Genomic DNA, 17,607 nt, shown 5'->3' with positions numbered 1-17,607 from the left:
TTATCTTAAGAAAATAAAAGATATGGGCAAAAGTTTGGTAGCTGTTTATGATGTTTAACAAGTATAGAATTTAAAAAAAAATTGTCACATATGTTGGAATGTGGAGCCTATGCCCTCCTCTAATAGCTTCGTAGTCTCTGGTCTAATTTCCAAGTCTCTGATCCATCTCAAGTTGATTCCTGTGCATGGTGAGAGGTAAGGATTTAGTTCCATCTTTCTACAAATGGATAGCCAGTTTTCCCAGCACCATTTGCTGAAAAGGCTGACTTTTCTCCAACATATGAGTTTGGCCCTTTGTCAAAGATCAATTGACAATTAAGTGTGTAGATTTGTTTCTGTATCTTCTATTCTGTTCCATTGGTCTGTGTGTCTGTTCTGCCAATACCATGATGGTTTTTTTTTTTTCCAGTATTGGGGATGGAACCCAAAGGTATTCCACCTTCAAGCTATACCCCCTTTATTTTTATTCTTTTTTGAAAACAGAGTCTCACTAAGTTGTGGAGGGCCTAAGTAGCTGAGGCTGGCCACAAACCTGGATCCTCCTGTCTCTGGCTCCCAAGTGCTGGGATTATAAGCGTGCGCCACCACGCCTGACCTATGTTGTTTTAACTACTATTGCTCTGTAGTATAATTTGAAGTCAGGGATTGTGATGCCTCCTGCATGATTCTTATTGATGAGAATCGCTTTGGCTATTCTAGGTCTTTTATTTCTCCATATAAAATTCATGACTGATTTTTCTAGGTCTATAAAGAATGTCGTTGGTATTTTAATAGGAATTGCATTGAATCTGTAGATCACTTTTGGCAGAATGGCCATTTTGATTATATCTACTCTGCCTATCCATGAATAAGGGAGATCTTTCCATCTTTCAAGGTCTTTCTCAACAAGACCTCCAAAGCACAGGAATTAAAATAAGAATTAACAAGTGATTGGCATCAAACTAAAAAGTTTCTACTCCTCAAAGGAAACCATCAAGAACGTGAAGAGAAAGCCTACAGAATGGGAGAAGATCTTTGCCAGCCACCACTCTGATAGAGGGCTAATATTCAGAATATTCAAAGAGTTCAAAAGACTCTACACTAGCAAAACAAATAATGGGCAATTGAACTGAATAGATACTTCATAAAAGAAGAAATACAAATAGCCAATAGATGCATGAAAAGATGTTCAGCATCATTAGCCATCAGGGAGATGCAAATCTCCTGAGATTTCATGTAACCCCAATCCGAGTGGTAAGCATAAAGAAGTCAAATTTCAATAGATGATAGTGAGGATGTGGGGAAAGAGGAGCTCTTACACTGTTGGTGGGAGTGCAAACTAATTCAGCCACTATTTAGATCAGTGTGTGTCGCGACCCTAAGGCTCTGACCAGCAGAGCCTAGGGAAGAAACACACGAACGCCAACTCTGCTGATGATGCTACTTCCTCTTTAATGCTTCTCTTTCAATGCGCACAGCAAGCAAATATATATCAGCATCATAACCCCTCCCTCATCACTCCACCAACCCCAAGCTTAGGCGGGCTGGTGGTAGCACGAGGCGCTGTGTCACTGATCATCCGTAGGGCACCTGATAGGGCTCACTGCACAGGCTTACGGCGCCACCAGCCTCGTGAGCCTCGTGACTTGGCAACATGCCTAGGCGCCATCTTGAGCCACTGCCCCATCCCGGTCTAGCCGAGAGGGCCCCAACATCTCCCCCTTTTTGTTTTATTAAAATTAAGGCTCGGGACCGTGTCTGTCTTAGGTTGTCGAACCTCAAGGATCATTCTTACCCGTCATCGGGAAAGCAATAGCATGATTACTCCTCTGTCTTAGGTTGATATGATCCCAGGGACGATCGTACCCATCTTTGACTACAAATCCAGCATATTGAGCCATACGTGAGGAGATGAGCCAGCTTCAAGGGCAGCCAGAGCTTGCACCAGTATGTGCTGTTTTTGCAGTTTGTTTTCAAATACGCCTGATATATCCAACCAGGACACAGCATACTACCACCAGCAAAAAATGCCCAGAATGCCACGCCACCCCAATCTCTTAAGAAGCCCACTGTCCCCTGTATCAGGTCCATCCATTGTTGTACTGAGGCAATCTCCACGTGGGTAGATTTGATCGCGACAATGGATGCTTGAGGTTCTGTCATAGTCTGTTCAAATTTATGGCTCCAATTTCCCAGAAGCATTCTGCCTATCGGGATAGATTGCCTGCACGGGAAAAATTCTGATACTGCACAGAGGTTATGCATAATCCAGACAATTTTTGAATACATGTTACCATGGCCATCTGTCCCAAGATGTCGACCTGTTCTTGTAATAGGTCCACTCTTTGATTTACCATCATTATGCCTGCTTTAAGCTTCCTATTTCTTTCACTCCTTCCTTAAAAAGAATCTTACAGAGAGCCTCTTTGACTTTCATAGTAGTAACCTTAGACCCCATGATCAGTCTTGCTTCGTCGCAATCCGTGAGCTTTCTACTTCGTCGCTAAATCCTGCAAACCTACACAGCGCTGTCCCTTCATCGCTTACCTGCGAACTTACCCCACGGCGTTCCCCGTACATTCCCCGGCGTTCCCCGTACGGGCCACCACTTGTCCCGAACTTACCCCATGGCGTTCCTGGGTTTCGGCACCACTTGTCGCGACCCTAAGGCTCTGACCAGCAGAGCCCAGGGAAGAAACACAAGAACGCCAACTCTGCTGATGATGCTACTTCCTCTTTAATGCTTCTCTTTCAATGCGCACAGCAAGCAAATATATATCAGCATCATAACCCCTCCCTCATCACTCCACCAACCCCAAGCTTAGGCGGGCTGGTGGTAGCATGAGGCGCTGCGTCACTGATCATCCGTAGGGCGCCTGATAGGGCTCACTGCGCAGGCTCAGGGCGCCGCCAGCCTTGTGAGCCTCGTGACTTGGCAACATGCCTAGGCACCATCTTGAGCCACTGCCCCATCCCAGTCTAGCCCAGAGGGCCCCAACAAGTGTGGAGATTCCTTAGAAAACTGGAACTATATGATCCAGCTATACCACTCCTGGATATCTTTCCAAAGAGGTTGAAATCAGAAAACTAAAGTAACATATGCATACCCATGTTCACAGCACAATTCACAATAGCCAAAATATGGAACCAACCTAGGTCTCCATCAACAGATAAATGGATTGCAAAATTATGGGAAATACACAAAATGGAATTCTACTCAGCAATAAAGAAGAACAAAATCATGTTATTCGCATGAAGATGGAAAGACCTGGAGAACCTTGTCTTTAAGTAAGATCAGCCAAGCACAGAAAGAGAAGGGACATATCTTTTCTCTAATATGCCCAAACTAGAACTATTAGAAATACCAGAGAGACTCCAGATAATGGAGGGGAAAACTCAGTAAAGCTAGAAAGGGAGGGTAGGAGAGGAAGAAGACTGAGGTTGATTAATGGAGGACCTACATTCCAATATGTGTATAAGTGTGAGTGTAGCATGGTTAACCTGGACATTCAGTGTTGGGAGTGGGGGGAAATGGGGAAGCGGGGGGTGGGGGTAGGGTACCAAGCACTGTGTGAATGTATGCCATTGCCAATATGATTCACATTATGATATGAGACTATAATGTACCAATAAAATAAAATAAAATAAAAAATTCAAAGTAAAAAAAATTGTCACATAGCCACAACATGGACTATTATTATGGAGTATTAATAATCATTGAAGTATGTTTACTGACATGCAAAAATATTTTTTATTTTTCCGATGGACAAAAGAATGGTTTTTTAAAATGATGTGTAAGGTGGGCATGGTTGCTTGTACTTGTAATCCCAGTATTTGGTAAGCCGAGACAGGAGGATTATAGGTTCAAGGACAGCCTCAGCAAGTAGTGAAACTCTCATTAACCTAGTAAGATTCTGTTTCAAAATAAAAATAGGGCTGGGACTATAGCTCAGATTTAGAATATCCCTAGGTCTACCTTCAGTTTGTGGAACCTTCAGTTCCATAAAAATAAAATAAATAAATGTGTATGACACAATTTTGTAAAAGTCATATTTTTTTGGTGGTACTGGGATTCCTGGAAGCCCTTCTACTTCTGGGCTACACTCCCAGACACACACACACACACACACACACACACACACACACACTCACTCTCTCCCCCCCTCTCCCTCCCCCCCCTCTCTCATATACATATATATATATATATATATATATATATATATATATATATATATATATATATATATATATGGAATAGGGTCTCAAGCCTGGCTTAAGAGGCTGGCTTCGAACCTACGCGATCCTCCTGTCTCCACCTCCCAAGCATGGGGATTACAAGTGTGCACTACCATGCCTGGCATAAAAATCGTATTTTAATAGCTACATGGCTTTTTCTCTGGACATTAGGGATTCTGAGCACCCTCCACATGACCTATATATATTTTCTAATTTTTTTACTTTTTAATAACTATATCATACTTTGTAAACAAGAGTATTATTAAACTTAAAAACATTTCCTGAATAAACAAAAATATTAGTATGCCCCTCATTTGTACACTTTGGTCAACCAGTATGCTGTAAGACAAAAGAAAGTTGAAAAGAAGACAAGTTTCTAGAACTGAAGACCGAACTGTAAACATTTCTTGACTTCCCTATGTTAAAACAGAAGTGTACGTTGAAGATTCAAAATCCCAACTCAGTGTAGTCTGCTCAGAAAGAAAAGCTGCCATGAGGAGTCTGTGGCATTTGAACAATCAGCAGTGAGACAATCAGAACAAGTCAGGTGTTCAGCAGACATTTCTTGTCATCTTACTCGGGGCCGGCTTCCAAAGTGAGTTGCAGTCCTGCCCTCTCAGATGGGTTAGGCTCTTCTGCAATTTCAAGTAAGCCCCTGCCTCAGTGGCTTCACCCAACAAAAATGGCTTCTCTCCACTGTAAGGTGACCAGTGCAGACTGGTGAAGGGAGCTTTGCTTCCCACAGCTACCCTGCCACCTTGAAGAAATGCCATGTAGCACATGTGGCCTCCAGGATCTGTGAAGCAGGAAGGAGAAGCTGGCAGATGCACACTGGTTCCTAAGTGACTCTGACTGGGACCCCTCACCCCCACCCATTCACATTTGCCAAAAACTCTTCCGTGAAGCTCCGGTCAGCTGCAGGGAGGCTGGGAGAGATCCCCGGCATGTTGGGGATCGCTTATTCCTACTGCCATAGAGACTTAGCCTTTTTCTAGCAATCAGAACAGATGAAACAAAGGATTAAAGCTGAAGGCCTTTCTATGTTTATCAAAAAGTTCCTATACCCAAAACACATCATTCTGCAATCAGAATATCTAATTTTACAGGCAAGACTTCCCTATGTCATTTGATGATGTGAGTACATCCTTATAGAGGCAAATTGCTAACTGATATTAACGCATATTAGAATTATAGCTGTTCTCATTCTCTTGCTGATAATGATGCTTGAATAATCGCAAGGCCTAACGTTAGAGTGATTCCTACTTGCTAGTGGGAAATACGAAAGAGAAAATGTATTCTGATTTAAGTACAGATTCACTATAATAATATGCTGATGGCTAACACTGCTCTGACATTTCTGGATGAAGCCCCTTACACTTTCTTACACTTTGCAAAAAGAAAAGTGGCAGGTAAGGAGGGGCAGGCCAGGGCTGGTGCTCACCCCCCGGCAAAGCAGGTACCCGGGCTGTCAGAGTCCCTGCTGTGCCCAGCCAATTTGGTTGAACTTGAAACAGAAGTGTTAACCTCTTTGTGGAGTGCGAGTCCATCCAAGCTCTGCTTTTCTGCCCTCACTGGGGCTTTCAGCAGAGCTTTGTTGAAGGGGAAAAAAGGTGCCTGTTTAATTCCTAATTGTACAGAGCAGCTGATCAGTGTCTGTGCGACTTCTTAAACAAAGAATGCATCTCAGACCTTTCTATTGCTTGCCTACTTCATTTGAAATTTAACAGATGTCAATTGTGACACATAAACACTTTCTCCCTAGGCGATGGATTAAGACAAATTTCATTTTATGCTTGGCACAAAAGCCATGCTATATTGTGTGCTGAAAGACTACTTTTTTTTTTTTTAAGAAAGAGGAAAAAAATCATTCTGACTTAAAATCCCTTAATAACGAAAGAAAACCAATTTCCACAAAGGCATTGTCCTGGAAAGCTTTGTTGGCTTATGGCGCCACCTACTGGGGATGTGGTGGATCACATGAGGGCTGTCTGCAAGTTGCACAAGGTCACAATGGTAGACACTGAGGTGGAGCAGAGAATGTAATTATGAGGATTTCTGTGCCCACTGAGCTCTTATCTCTGGGTTCTAAGTCTTCTTCTAATTCTTTATATGACCTCGGGCAAGTCCTGCGCCCTCTGAACTGAGGATCCTCACTTTTGTTTTGAGGTATTGTTTTGTGGTGGGGGTCGCCAGCAGAAAACAGCCAAGAGATATGGCTAGATTCTCCCATTTACCAAAATAAAACAACTACCCATGTGGAATCCTGTGTTTTAAGTGTTGTACAAATTTTTTAAACACTACAAGGGCTAAGAAATGACCCGTGGAGGCTGAGTTCGGTTGTCTGTCTCTAGTTTCTGCTTGTGCTTGCTGTATTCCTATGACATGCCAGTGGGGTAGTCGAAATGCAGCCTGCTCTACTTGGGATGCTGAGTGTGGGGAAGGGGAGCTCAGCACTCCCATTTGGGGGAGGAGAAAGTGGGAATCTACCAAGAGGAATGAGGGGGTGTGTGGACTTACCATTTTACTGGCCCTGAGGTGAGAGGCTCAGCCAGATGGAGCTTGGGCAATCCTCTTCCTTCCCCGCCCACCATCTCACATTTCCTCTCTCCCCAGAGCCTCCAGGCTTCCCTGTGAGAAGACCCAAGAACCAAGCAGTCCCTGGAGACCAGCAGGAAGAGCTCCAGGTGGGGAGTGAGAATCCAGATTGCTGTGTGGCCTTGGGCAGGTGCCTCCACATCTCTGAGTCCCTGTTTCCTGGTATGTAAACTGGGTAGGGAGAGAAATGACTTTCCTGGATTCTTAGGATGGTGCCTGACCATAGAGAATGAGGCAGTGTTTTGTGAAATTAAAAGTGCTCAGCAGTATTGGTTATTTTAAAAAAGACACCACAGCCAGACATGGTGGTGTATAAATGAGACCCTGTTTCTAAATTAAAAAATAAAATAGGGCTGGGGGGTGTAGCTCAGAGGCAGAATGCCCTTGGTTTGACCTCTTGTAATAACACACACACACACACACACACACACACACACACACACCACCTGTCCATTATCATTTAGTCAACCTTCCATTTAACAAAGAATCCATTACATGCCAGGCAATGACTAAACAAACATGTATCTTCCTGTCACTAGAGTAGGAGGTAGACAACAGGAAAAGGAAGAAGAGAAGGTGAGCAGGAAGGGAAGGGCAAAGAGAATGAGCAAGGGGGGAGTGAGTAAGGGAGGAAAAAGGAAAGAGATTTGAGATGGGTCAGGACGAGAGCGTGCACAATCAACATCGATTCACTAGTCAGGGTCCTTCCTGCCGGCCAAGTGTTAAACATTCACTATCAACCAGACAAGTCTGGACCCAAGAGTGAAGAGCCGAGGAAGAACTCCGAGCACAGGAGAGACATGATTCGCCCTACATTTTAGTCCCCTTTTTCACAGATCACTCATTCCCCATGTGGAGGATAGACTGTAACCAGGCAGGTCAGCAGCAGCAGGACCAGCCTCAGAGATGGAGCCAGTAACTCAGGAGCAGGAGGTGGAGGGGTTGGGTCAGGCTTGTGGTGGAGAGGCAAGATGTAGAGGGATAGGGTGCACTTGCTCATGGATCAGATGTGAGGGAGTGATGGAGATGCAGCAGGGGAATCCTATAGGCATCGTCCCCGTCTATGAGGAGCTTAAAGTTTAGTGGGAGAAACAAAACAGGCAATTAAGAAATCACAAACAAGCAGGCAGTTATACTGGCAACTGAGGACACAGAGCACAGGAACCTTGGGGGACCGAGCCTCATCTAGCTCAGAGCAGCTCTTGAGCCCGAGCAGGCCATGGGGGTGTCTACACAGGACGGCTGCTGGTATCGACACAGGACCGCTGCTAGTGCATCAGTCACATCTGAGCAGGGCTAGACAGTGACCTGAGGGAGAGGCAGCCAAGCAAGGTGTGAGATTTCGAACAGGACGAAGAGGATGTGAATGAATGCTTTGGGGTGGTCTGTGGCAAGGTGACAGACCCTGGGCAGGGTAAAGGCAGCACCTGTTAAGAGTTAGATACAGATGTCCCTGAAGAGCTCATGTATTAATGTTCAAGTTGACGTAATTAAGTCACAAAGGTTGAATCTTATCAGTAGAAAAGTCAATGATATTAGATTTACCACAGCCTGGGTGATAACCTAGGCTGGTAGGGTGGTGGGTCCCTGGGGGAGTGGCCTTAGGGACTGCTTTTGCCCTTGGATCCCTTGCCTGCTGGCTCGCTCTCTCTTGCTTCGGGCCTCCATGCTGTGGGAGCAGAGACCTTGCTCTCTCTGTCCTGCCAACATGCCCTGAGCTTTGCAGATGCTGGCCTCACATGCTGAACCCCCAAATCTCCAAAAACTGTGAACAAATAAATCTTCCTCTAAATTGGAAGATCAGTTACTTTGTATTATAGCAATGAAGATGTCAGAGAAGCAGCATTACATTTAAAGCCTGAGTGGGGTAAGGAGGGCCTCCATGTGCATACGTGCGTGTGAGTGTGTAGGGGTGTGGCCTGGAGTGTGGGTTCAGAAACCAAGCATGGCGATGCTGTCATCCGGATAAGGGGCATAGAGGGATGTCCTGGTATAATGTGCTGCTGCAAGTTGGTCAAGGAGATAATCCATGTTACAGACAGTGGTAGTGCAGATGGGAGATTGGGGTAATCGAAGATTTATAGTAATGTCTTATAACACATTTAATATAACAGGAAATTTAAGTCTACACAGGTATAAATAAATGAAGGCATTAATTGAAGTTTCATAGGGAAGGGATATTTATATTGTTTCAGTGTTGATCTCCACAAAATATACATGTATTATAAAGAAGAAAGGAGAGGATAGAGATGTAGTTCAGTAGCATAGCACTTGCCTAATATGTGTGAGGTCCTGGGTGTAGTATCCATTCCATATACATTTAGGTATGTGTGTGTGTGTGTGTGTGTGTGTGTGTGTACACACACACACACACATATGTATGTATGTATGTATGTATGTATGTATATATAATTCCTTCCTCAAAACACTTTACTGCCACCTGCTGGGAAATGAGCATGATAAATAAAATTACAATTGACTCCAATTACAGTCTTTTAGAATTTCGCAATAGACCCTTTGCACAGCCAACTGTATGTGTCAGCCCACTGTTGTGCACACTGAAATAACTGCCTTTTCTCTTTGTCAAAATGAACAGGGGGAAGCCAGGTGTAGTGGTGCACACTTGTAATCCCAGTACTTGGGAGGCTGAGACAGTAGGTTCCGGGTTCAGGGCCAGCCTCAGCTACTTAGTGAGGCCCTTCGCAACTTTATCTTCTAAATAAAGAATAAGAAATCGGGTTGAGGGTGTAGCTAAGAGGTAGAATGCCCCTGGGTTCAACCCTGAGAACCACACACATACACAAAAATGAACAGGGTGACCCTGCATCCAAAAGAAAATAAAAGCAACTGTATCTTCCCCACTTGAAATAATCATAATAAAACACAAATGTATGATGCAATGGTTTTCAAGACACCGATATTAGACATTGAAGGACACCGATCACTGAAAAACAGGTAATAAAGTGAGCCCTCTAACTGTCCAAGCTTATTTCCTTGACTGCGTTCTCAGGCTGCAGCATGGGGAGGGGAAATTGAGGTAGAGCACAGCAACTCTATGGATGAAGGAGAAAGAGCTAAGAGTCCAGGGAGATCAAGACAGATTGTCAAGATAGTACCACGAGTACAGGGCTGTCTAGAGGGACAGCCTTAAACAATTTGTAAAGGGTTTCTCTCAGGCGTTCAGCTGGAGGAAGACGAGTACATGCAGGCGAGGAACTACCACAGACAGAGAAAGACCTGGTGGAGGGATTCACACCGGCACCCATGTTTACCCAAGGCAGAGTTTCTGTTCGGTGTAATAAAAACCTTTTAGAAGTAGATAGTGGTGATGGTTGTACAACATTATGAATGTAATTAACATCACTTGTTATACACTAAAAATGGTTAAAATGGCAAATTTAATGTTATGTATATACAAAATGAAATATTTTAAAATGAAATATTAAAATGAAATATTTAAAAAGGGCTGGGGTTGTAGCTCAAAGTAGAGATCCTCTGGGTCCAATCCCCAATACCACACAAAAACAAACAAAAATTACTATGTACGAGATAATTGCTTAATCAAAGCTAATAACAATGTATTATGGGGTTACTATATATATAACATAACATATATATGTATAATATATACAATAATATATATAACATATATAACGTATATATAACATATATATAACATATATATAACATATATATGTTAAAAGCATAAGAACAACATAAAGTCTGGGGGAAAGAAATAGTATAGTAATATAAGGTTCTTATTCTGTATCACTTGTCTATTAGACCACTTGTGATAAGATAAAGATAGGTTGAAAGAAAACCTAAGACTAGCTAAATCTAGCAAAGTTTACTTGAAGAAGACAAAAGTTCTAGAACCTGGCAGAGCTCCAGACTAAAGATGGTTCAGAATGCTCTGCCACCACTTCCGCAGTTTGTATTTATAATGAGAGAAAAGAAAGTGATATACAGAAGCACCTAATTGGTTGCAGTTGGCATTTGACTGAAATAGAAGGGCACGGTAAGATGAAGCATTTGCCTTACACAGATATGATCTTATTGGTTGGCAGTGTGATTGGCTGATGCTCAACTGCTGTGATAGGCAGACTAAGTTGCTTGGTTACAAGGGTACACACTTGGGTTACAATTTGCTTACATATCAAGCTAGGTAAAGAGGCTGCTTTGAGCCAAACTTTATCATCCAAGTACAGAGACAAGTTTAGGCCAAACTTATTTCTGTTTAACAAGTGAACCTGCAACCACCAAAATAATAAAGAGATAAAGCTAGGGAATTTATAAATGAGAGAAAATAGAATCATAAGTATAATCCAAATTAGTCCAATTCATCTAAATTAGTTCAATTAGTTCAAAAGACAGAGAAAAAGGAAGACTAAATTAAAAAAAATAGAAAACAAATACCAAGATGGGAGAGTTAAAGCTAGTCTTTCCATATAATACAACTAAATATAGTCCAAATACCCCAATTTAAAAACAAATACTGTCATATTGAAAAAAAAAGCAAAACTAAAGGTTGCCTGCAAGGAAAGCAACTTAAAGATATAGACACACGTAGGTTAAAAGTGAAAGCTTTGATACAGATCCACCATGCCAATGCTCATCAAAGGGAAGATGGAGCGGCTGAGGATTTTGGCTGTGGGCCAAACCCTATATTTAAATTTTCGGCCTGGCTAGATGCCATTACAAGGGCTTGACCCAGAAGTCTCACCTCTCGGTAATCTTGGGTTTGCAGGGAAAGGTGCCTTCCCCAGCCAGCCTCCTGCACAGCCAGTATATTACGGTTTCTGGAGGGGTTTGTGGTTGAGGGCTCAGCTCCCCATTCCTCTTTCCTGCCCCATGCTCTTCCTCAAATCCACGCCCTACCCAGACACCTCCAGTTAGAGGGCCTTTCACAGGTGCCTCTACTGAGACCACCTTTTAAGGGGCCTTGAAGACACTTTTTCCCCATTCTAATTCAGTACTCCTAGACCTCTCTACCTTCCCTCCACCTTATACCAAAAGATTCATAAAAAATACAAATAGAAGATTAGTAAAAACCTTCTGTTTGGCGCACTCTCCCTTAGTGGGGAGACAGTCCCCTACCTATACCAATACATGGGCGGAATGCTGGGGGAACTGGTACTCTTTCCTCTTTGCCTCTTGTTTACAGCACTATAGTAAGTGGAAAAAAGTCTTGTTACTTTGCCTTTGACCAGTTTTCTTAGTTGACTACTCCACACTTGACCTAAATGACATTTATGCAACACTACCCAACAGTAGAATACATTACTTTCAAATACACATGGGTCAGACTACATTTCTGAGCCATGAAACAATTCTCAATGTATGTAAAAAGATTCAAGTTGTTCAAATATGTTATTTAACCACACAGGAATAACATGAGAAACCAATAACAGAGATAACTGGAAAATACCTAAATACTGGAAATTAAATTACATGCTTCTAAATAACCGAGAGGTCAAGGAAGAAATCCAAAGGGAAATTAGAAAGTATTTTAAACTGAATAAAAATGAACATACAATGAATACACAACATATGAAAATGTGTGAGATGCCACTAACATAGTGCTTTGGGGGAAATTTTATAGCACTAAATGCCCATATTACAAAAGGAGAAAGGACCCAAAGCAATTACCTCAGCATCTATCTTAAGAAATTATTTAAAAATGCAAATTAAGCCCAAAGGAAGCAGATAACAGAAAATAATAAAGATCAGAAGAGAAATCAATGACTTAGAAAACAGAAAAACAATAAAGAAAATGAACAAAAACTGGTTCATTGCCCATAAAAATAAAATTGTAAATTGCATGCCATGCACAAAAGGTGCAGAATTTCCAAGACAAGAGTAAAACTACAGACAGGTTTATTTAAGGGAAGGCAGAAATACACACTCATACAATGAATGTGTGCCAGCTCATGAGAGCAAAAGAGACAGCAGAGAGAGGCAAGCAGCAGAGAGAGGCCACCAACTCTGGGGGTAGAGAGAGATTGGAAGGGGCTTCTTTTATAGGACTCTGTAAATGGTGAGCAAATGGGGTGGGCAAACGGTGTAAATAGTGAACGAGGGGTGAGCTCAATTCCTTTGATTGTACATCATCATCATCAATGCCCTAGGAGTGTGGGGCTTCTCAAACTACTTCCTACAATATTGAAAGCTGCTATCTGAAGGGAGGACTACAGCTGGTGCCATCTCCCAGGAAATCTAGTCCAGGGGAGCCAACATGGCTTCCCAGAGAGGCCCAAGTCCAGCAGGGCTGTGGCAGGGAAGGTATGATCATGGAATTTTTAGATTTAAAGCCACAATCTCTTTTCTCTTCTTCCTGTTTTCTTTCTTTAAAAAAAAAAAAAAGGTTATTTCCCCTTTCCTTTTGATAACTGGCAATTATCCCTTCTCACTTTTCTCATACCTAGGCAAGGCACCACATAAATCTCTAGCCAATTATAAAGAGATGACACAAATTATCAGTATCAGGAATGAAAACAGTAATATCACTCATCTCTATGAATATTAAAAATACAAAGAGAAAATTATTTTTAAAACATTGTGCCTATAGGCCGGGCGTGGTGGCGCACGCACGCTTGTAATCCCCGCGCTTGGGAGACAAAGACAGGAGGATCACGCAGGTTCGAAGCCAGCCGTGCACGCTGGCTTAGGAGACCCTGTTTCCAAATAAAAATGTAAAAATAGGTCTGGGAGTGTAGCCCGGAGGTAGAAGGGCTTCCAGGAACCCCAGTACCACCAAAACAAAACAAAACACAACAAAATAATCAAAAAACATTGTGCCTATAAATTTTGCAGTTGAGATGAAATTGAAAAATTCCCTAAAGACCACAACATACTAAATCTCAGTCAAGAAGAAAACTATAATCTGAATAGCCTTATATTTTTAGAGACATTCAATTTGTACTTAAAACTTCCCATAAAGAAAATTCTAGGCCTAGACAACTTTGTTGATGAATTTTAGCAAACATGTAAGGAAGAAATAATACTAATTGTATATAAACTACTTCAGAAAATTGAAGAGGTATGGATACCTCTATGAGCCCAGAATTACCCCATACAAAACCACAAAAAAGAAATTAAAAGAAAAAATAACTGTAGGCTCAATATCCTTCATGAACACTGAAGAAAACCATTAAACAAGATTTTAGCAAGTCAAATTAAAAAATACATCATGCTCATTTCTCACAGGAATGCAGGAGATTTAACACTGCAAACAAATCATGGTAATTCTCCATATTAATACAAAAACATAGTCTTCTCAATAGATACAGAAAAACATTTAGCAAAAATCTAACATATTAATAACATTTCTCAAAAAGCTAAGCATAGAAATTTCCTCAAACTAATAAAAGGAATCTATAAAATGTATGGGTAATATCACACTTAGAGGTTAAAGATAAAAACACTTTTCTCTATGTGATTGAGAACAAAGGATGGACTACTCTCACAATTTGTATTTAATCTTGTACTGGGAGTTCTGGCACACACAGGTGGACAGGATACAAAGGGAGCTAGGCATGTTGGTACACTCCTCTAATTCCAGTGCTTGGGAGGTGGAGACGGGAGGCTCGCAGGTTAATGGCCAGACTCAGCAGCAACTTAGGGAGGCTGGCAGTATAGCTCAGAAATAGGATGCCACTAGGTTCAATTTAGAGTAACACACATAACACGTGCGTACGCATGCACACACGCAAGCACACACACGCAAAGACATCCAGAGGAAAAGAAGTGAAACTATTTCATACATAGCCAAAATGATCATGTATTTAGAAAATCTAATAGAATCCACAAAAAAAGAAGTGACTGTTGGTCTTAGCTAAGGCTGTAGGATAAAAGATCAATGAAATATATCAATATTTCTACCTACCAGCAAAGAACCACCAGGAAGTGAAACTTTATAAATACAACTTAAGCCGGGCATGGTGGCACATGCTTGTAATCCCAGCATTTGGGAGGCTGAGACAGGAGGATCACGGTTCGTGGACAGCCTCAGCTACATAGTGAGAGACAGGAGAATCCTGGTTACCATACAGCCTCAGCTACTTAGGCCCTGTGCAACTCAGTGAGACCCCGTTTCAAAATAAAGAATAAAAAATAGGGCTGAGGATGTAGCTTGGAGGTAGAATGCCCCTGGTTTCCATCCCCAGTACGGAAAAAAATAAATACTACTTAAAATAACAAAAAAGGTATGTTTCCAAATAAAAGTATAAAATAGATCTGGGAGTATAGCCCAGAGGTAGAAAAGCCCCTGGGTTTCTACCCCCAGTACCACACACATACACAAAATAAACCCAAAAAACCAAAAGGTTACATTGAAATACCAGAGGAACATTGCCAAATCACCAACTGTTCTATAAATCTTATTTCTGAAAGATCCAGTTTTTGTAGTGCTGAAGTAGGATCTGAGACCAGGTAAGACAAAACTGCAACTTTGCCATTTGGGCTTCATAAAACTTCCTTACCAGGGTTCCTAGTCTCTGGAGTGCCATGGCAACTCCAATCAGTCAAGAGATGAAATTTCGTTCAGGTAGAACCAGTGTTCATGTGGTCTCTGAGGCCCCCTAGGTGTCTATTGAAGAATGCATGAACTATAGTTCACAATTGCACTTTGCATTCATTCTGCGAGGCCTAGTGAATACCTATTTTGTGGCAGGTTCCACATGCTGGGCATACAACAATGAGTATAACAGAGGTCCTGTCCTGGAAGAATTTACAAAGAAATAGTGATACTACAGGTGCTATGAAATTGCAAAGAGCATGTAAATGTTAGCTTAAGGGTATCTTTTAACACTGAACATTTTATATTTCTTTTTCTTTTATATTCTCATTGTAGAAAATGCAAAGAATTCAGAAAAAAAAAGAAAATTGAAAACTCTCTGAAATTCTATCAAGAAAGTATTACTAAGCCGAGCATGGTGGTACATGCATGCATGTAATCCCAGTACTTGTAAGATTGAGACAAGAGGATATGGGTTCCGGTACTGCCTCAGCTACTTAGTGAGGCCCTCCACAATTTAGTGAGACTTTGTTTCAAAATAATAAAACATCCTGCTGGGTGAATAGCTCAGAGGTAGAATGCCCCTGGCTTCAATTTCCAGTACTGCAAATATATATATATATATATATAATTTTTTTAAGCCAAGTGTAGTGGCACATGCCTATAATCCCACATACCTGTAATCCCAGTACTTGGGAGGCTAAAATAGGTAGATTGAAGGTTTGAAGTCAGCCTTAGCAATTTATGAAGGCTATCAGCAACTCTGTGAGACCCTGTTTCCTAATAGAAAATAGAATAGGGCTGGAGGTATACCTTGAAGATAGAATGCCCCTGGGTTCCATCCCATGCATCACACATACACACACAAAAAGTATCACTAGTCAGGTGTGGTGGTTCATGCCTGTAATCCCATACTTGGGAGGGTGATACAGGAGAATAGCAGCCTTGAGCCAAGTCTCAGTAACTTAACGAGACTCTCAGCAACCTAGCAACATCCTATTTCAAAAATAAAAATAAAAAACACTGGGGTGTGGCTTAGAGGTAGAATGCCTCTGGGTTCAATACCTAGTAAAACACACACACATGCACACATCTCACAGTTACCCTATAAAGTAGATATTAGAATTATCTTACAGAGGAAGAAACTGAAGGTCAGAGAGAAGCTTGTCCAAGCTTAATCAGGAAGTGATTTGAGCTATGACTTAAATGTTCACTCTTTTTATGACATTCTAGTATATCATAACACATCTAGTACCTGCAGATGGGCTCTAAAGCGATTAAAGGCATGAAGGCTTTAAGAATGCTCATAGTAGCATACTAACAACACTCAACCAACAAATAAAATTTAAACTTTAAAAATAAGACCCATTGTCCCTCAGCAAGAGAAAGGATAAGTAAACCACAAGATAATCAAATAATATACTAAGGAGAAATGAAAATACCATCTCCTGTCAACATCTATGTGTCTAGCAGTAGACACACAGAAGACAAAAAAGATGCAGAATAAGTTCTTTTAAAGTTCAAGCCATGAGAAAAGCAAAATCTACATAAAACCAAAATTAAATTTAGTGGTTACCTGTTATTGGAGAGAAAAAGGGTGTAATCAGGGTGGCATATAAAATAATTTTTTTGTGGTACTAAGGTTCCTGGAAGCCCTTCTACCTCCGGGCTACACCCCCCAGATCTATTTCTTATATTTTTATTTGGAAACAGGGTCTCTTAAGCCAGTGCAGCTGGCTTCGAACCTGCGCGATCCTCCTGTCTCCACCTCCCAAGCGCAGGGATTACAAGCATGCGCCACTACACCTGGCTAAAATAATTTTTAATTAATAAATTTAGTATTTCTTAAGCAAAACTAGGTATTTAGATCATTATTATTTAAAGATATACTTAATTATATACACATTTGTGTAACTTTTATAAATTTATTTTTTTGGTACTGAGGAGGGAAATCAGGGGCAGTCTACCTCCAAGCTATACCCCCAGCCCTATTTTTTATTCTTTATTTTGAACAGGGTTTCACTGAGTTGCAAAGGGCCTCACTAAGTAGCCGAGGCTGTATGGGAACCACAATTCTCCTGTCTCAGCCTCCCAAATGCTGGGATTACTAGTGTGCGCCAGCTTTTTATAAACTTTTTATAAACTTTTAAAACACAAACATAAACAAGCTTTTTATAAACTTTTAAAACACAAACATAAACAAGATAGTACCAAGTGATACAGATATCAATACAGATATTAGAAATCTAAGACTATACTACTGGTCTAATATAATCATGGAT

This window comes from Muscardinus avellanarius (genome assembly GCF_963383645.1).
Source record: "Muscardinus avellanarius genome assembly, chromosome: 18".
Taxonomy (NCBI): Eukaryota; Metazoa; Chordata; class Mammalia; order Rodentia; family Gliridae; genus Muscardinus; species Muscardinus avellanarius.
The sequence above is the reverse complement of the archived record's forward strand: the minus strand, read 5'-3'. Positions refer to the sequence as shown.